The 5000-nt window shown below is 42.3% G+C and overlaps 1 protein-coding gene across 2 annotated transcripts in view; it reads right to left on the bottom strand.

The window, feature by feature from the left end:
* Positions 1-5000, bottom strand: part of LOC309491200 (DENN domain-containing protein 2A) — a 44381-nt gene that overhangs the window by 36838 nt on the left and 2543 nt on the right. The window contains exon 2 of one of the 2 annotated variants that reach the window (XM_082160650.1): positions 1223-1253. The exons of the other annotated variant lie outside the window; for it this stretch is intronic. The gene's annotated coding sequence lies outside the window, so the exon portion shown is untranslated. The remainder of the gene's footprint in view (positions 1-1222; positions 1254-5000) is intronic. 2 annotated transcript variants of the gene reach the window in all.

The raw sequence follows: 5000 nt of genomic DNA, 5'->3' as shown, positions 1-5000 counted from the left end.
TGTTTGAGCGCGACTGTAACAACTAAAGCATTGTGCGAAATCTCGGCCAGGTGCGTCTCCACCTGCACAGGAGGACAAACTGTGTAACTCACATTACCTGAAACACCTCTGACAGGGAAACAGAGCTTTGATGAAAGAACAACATGAACAACATGAGGTTTGGTTTACCAAATAAATTGGATTGAGGTCTTACAAGTAATTACAAGTCATTAGTTTCATTATTTGTCGCTCAACAGAAGCATATCTCACCTGGTTTTCCTTTAGGACTCACATTTTACAACGCCATCCAATACAATTCCTGATCTGTAAACCACATTTGTCTCGTATTTTATTGTACTTTGTTCACGGTTTTCTTGAATGAAGGCATGTTACACAACCTGTCCATGTTGGCATCTGTCTAATTTGACTAGATTCTACCAAATGATTAACAAATTAGCACCAAGCTACTATAGAGTCTGATTGGACACACTGGCTTTTATTCGTCAACAACTGTAGATATGAAAGAGCTTTCTCCTTCCTTTAAAAATGTAATAAGCAAACAGGGTGAAAAGTTGAAAGTCTTGAGTGTTGCATGACAGTGCTTGACCAGTGAGAAATGCAGAAGACAAGAAAAAACTTGACTCTTCACTCCGAGAGTTCAATGAATTGGAGAATGTTGACACGAGTCATGTGAAAGGGCCTTTAGGCTTCACTTCTTAGATGGTTTGCTGTTTCCAAAAAGCTGTAATTGGTTGCAGATTGGAAATGTGCAGGCAGAGAAAGAGCGAGAGAAGAAAAGAAGGCAGTATTAAAGTGTTTTAGAAGGTAAAGAGGTATTTCAAACAACCCACGCTAGGAGAGGAAGAAGAAACATCCCACGTTCCAGATGGGGAAGAATGGATTGTTTTACTCCGCCTCACCCACATTCTCCTTTTTATTTTTTTCTTGTTCTTTCCTTCCTGTCATCTTGACACTCCATGACACTTCCACGTCACATCTCTTGTCTTCGCACAAATCACATGTCCTAATCTGGCCTTGAAGATGAGCATTGCAGTTCATCCTATTCTCTGAAAGTACTTTGAGGACTGCCAATTGATCTTTCCAATGATTGATTGATGAAATAAAGTCAGTTTCCTCTTTTTACCACCCACATAATGCAGATATACAGGGTTATATGACTGTACTTTGAACAATGTTAAAGGGTTAGTTCACCTCAAAAATTAAACTCTCACTATTTACTCACCCTCATGTCATTGCAAACCCATTTCTTTCTTCTGTAAAACACAAAAGGAGATATTAAACAGAATGTTTACTAGGATGTTCTTAAAAAACGTACCATGACCATGACCTATTAAGCTCCAAAAGCACAATAAAAGTAGTCAACTCGTGCAATACAAAGTTCTGTCATGAAACTCAAGATGGCACAGACCGATTGGTCCTTAAAGGGATGGTTCGGAGTAAAATCAACCTAGGGTCCTTTGCACCATGACCTCGAGCCAAACACCCCCCCAGAAGCCTTTTTTCCCCTTGGTCGAACATTATTAAAGTTAGAGCTTATTTAGAGATATCAGCTGAATGGCTTAGTGCAGGCACTAATGGATCCAATGATGTATCTCGTAAATTACCCCACTAATAATGCCCAGAATGGTACCAAACTTCTACAGTAGTACAAATAGGTTCTGTACTCATAAAACGAGGCATTGGAAAGTTTGTAAGTACATCAGGACTTTATTTAAATAACACTTGCCTGATGGCTTATGCTACTGCTAACCCGGACGTCGACGTCACTTCACTTCACTGGTTTGGTAAAACCACGTAAACGTCCCGGCAGAAAGCGATGCATAAGGATGTAGTGTAACGACAGCGATCTATTCCACCAAGAAGAAAACTGTCATATCCATTACCAAGGCAAACACTCCAGAGAGTCGTGACAGAACTATATTACTTCTGAAGTCATATCCTAACTTTCATTGGGGAACAGACTAAAGTTTGCGTATCTAACTTTGATTTAAATGTGTTGCATGACGTCTCGCACCTGGTTTGATGTCAACGATGCCCAAAGGCATTGGGTGCCGCGTGTGACGTTACGACAAGGTAAGCTTAAACAAACGAAGCATGGGAGCTCTGATGGATAACGACTTAAATTTCGGTCTGTTACGCACACAAAGTTAGCGTATGATTTCAGAAGACTTAGGCTATGCGAGTCCAGGGCTTGACATGAACTTTTTTGTTCACCAGCCACTGTGGCTCGTGGTTTTCCAAAGTTACAAGCCACTCAGCATTTTCACTGGCCACAGTTTTGACATCAATACCATGAGGAAAAACTGCCATATAGATAGTTTTAATATCATCTCATAATTTGGCAGCCGGTATATCAGGCTGCTGTCACTTTAAGACCTGACGCACGGACCCATTATACTGTTTTATAGCCAATATACTTCGCTTTATGTGCGCACTTTGGGTGTGAGCACAAAATCTGCGGGAATGAGTAAAATTATGCTCAATACGCGCAATCCCACGCCAAAATTAAAGCCCTATAACACCAACAATATTCATCCGGAGCAAATGAAGCGAGTGAGTGAGGAGAGGCGGGTTTGTGTGTCACTCGCTGTCGGAGAGATTAGAGAGCGAGAACGCGCAGCTGGTATCGTGTCTCCTGCGGAAGAGTTTCAGATATTTCAGTATCGATATGTATCGAAAAATCTATATTTTTGCAACACTAGATTGCACTTAATTTATTATTTCAGATGGCTTTTGACTACAATTGAAAAATGTATATTAGTGACTGCATTAAAAACCACTGCTGAAATACACGCACATTTGGCAGGTCGGCGGGTGTTGATGTCAAGCCCTGTGGACAACTTTTGTCGTTTTAGGAGCTGAGGTCATTGTAATATTCTATAAAACTTGGAATGACATGAGGATGAGTAAACTACGACACAATTGAACCTTGATGTTTGCTCTGTCCCTTTCTCTCTCTTCTTGAGTCCTACAAAAACCACTGAACCTTGACTGAGACGGCATCGGAGCGACAGCTTGCAGGCACGGCTCCTTGAGGAGTGGGGGCTGGAAACTCAAAGAGTTATAAAAGAAGGAGGGTTACAGAGGAGAAAGACGGTAAGGAGAAGAAGGGGTGGAGGTCAGTAATCACAGCATCTGTGGTCCGTTCCCTTCCACTACAACACAAAGCCCCGGAGCTCACGGATTCCTGAGCAGCCAGAATTCCCTCACACGCACTGCAGGGCAAATTCTACAGCTGTTGCCGTGGAGACAACCAGAGCTCGGGTCAGAACGGCAGTACGGCCCTGTGTCCACCAAGCAATATTTTTCAATGGGAGAACCGCGTTTTTAAAAACGGCACGAGCGTAACAAGGCTCTGAGCGTCTTTTTCACGCTGAAGTGCTCTGCGTTTTTTACCGGTCGCCGAGAGTTGAAGAATGTTCAACTTTGGGTAAAACACAGCAGCGCTCATCACTGTCACTTTTTACCCAGCCGTCCAATCACAGCGGAGGAGGGGCGGGACAACGCTTTGGTGGACACTCGGCCTTATGTTGTTGTCCTCTGTTGACGTTGTACAAGCAGAATGTGACGGTTGGTCGGTGTGGTTTTTGTCCCGCCCCTCCTTCACTGTGATTGGACGGCTGGGTAAAAAGTGACAGTGATGAGGGCTGCTGTGTTTTACCCAAAGTTGAACATTACCCCAAACCATTGGAAAAATACACCAGGAGCGTGAAAAAAACGCTTTGGTGGACACAGGGCCCAAAGAAACATTCCCAAATGTTGCTCTGTAAACCAGTAGGGTTTCGCTGACAGAAGAACATGAAGCATCTGGTCTGTCACAGGATGCATTTACATGTGTATGACGCTTCTGCAAACGCAGTACAATAGACACAGATGTCTGTTCCCACATGTCGCAGAAAATCACACACAAAGACTCACCAACACATACACACTATGTCAAGCATCACTAGCTCATTTATTATCATTAGAGATATGAACATAAGTAATGAACTCATCTTGCAGAGTTTGTGCTCCAGACATGGATTATTCCTAAAATCAGTGATCAGACTTACAGGGGACGAAAAAACTGGTGAAAAAAAATAGACTTGAAGGTGACCATTTATTATACAACACAGAACACAGTACCAACCACATAGTAACACCCTAGCAACCTTTCAGAACATCCTAGCAACACCACTAACACTCATTCAGACCAACTAGCAACATCCTAGCAATCACCTAGAACACCTAACACACCCTGACATCCACCTAGCAACACACTGGCAACCCCCAGAACACCCTAGCAACCACCTAGCAACACCCCTAACAATCATTCAAGCAATAATCTACAACACTTCTACAGGTAAGAACTACTAAAAATCAAGTTCCTGCATTCAGTTCCAGAGGTTTCCAATAAACAAACCAGATGGAAAAATGTCCCTCTGTTGGCTCACTCAATCCTGTTCTTTCTTCCTCAACTCATCCTTTGACCTCGTGACTCTTTATTAGAGTAATTTAGAGTGAGCCATTCGTCACAGACCAGAGACAAACAACTCAGCGAATCAAACAGGCCTGCATTCAAGAAAGCCTCAGAAACCTTTGCCACACACACTGTTCTGTGTGTGCGTATATTGATCACTTTGTCTTGGAACGTCTGCCGTCTGAAAAAACCCGGAGCAGAAGTTTGATGTGTCATATTGGAAAGACTGTGGGATTCTGGGTATTTCCTGTCCCTCGTTGCGAAAAACAAAAACATTTTAGTCCTAAATAGCAGTTACAAATAAACGCACGAGGACGAGTCACTGCATTAGCCAACAGAAATATCCCACGCAGAATAAGTTCTCTGCTAAGAAACACCAAAAATAGACATAAACTGATTCAAAATTTATTCAGAGGTCCAACACTCTCAGTTCTTTTGATATTTAGATAATTTATGAATTATGAAGTCATGACTCGAGACGACACCAAAACTCTCACTCAGACTGTTAATAAACCATCAGATATCTATCTATCTATCCATC

This window comes from Leuciscus leuciscus (genome assembly GCF_965113295.1).
Source record: "Leuciscus leuciscus genome assembly, chromosome: 25".
NCBI classification, from domain to species: domain Eukaryota; kingdom Metazoa; phylum Chordata; class Actinopteri; order Cypriniformes; family Leuciscidae; genus Leuciscus; species Leuciscus leuciscus.
This window is presented reverse-complemented; position numbering and strand designations above follow the sequence as displayed.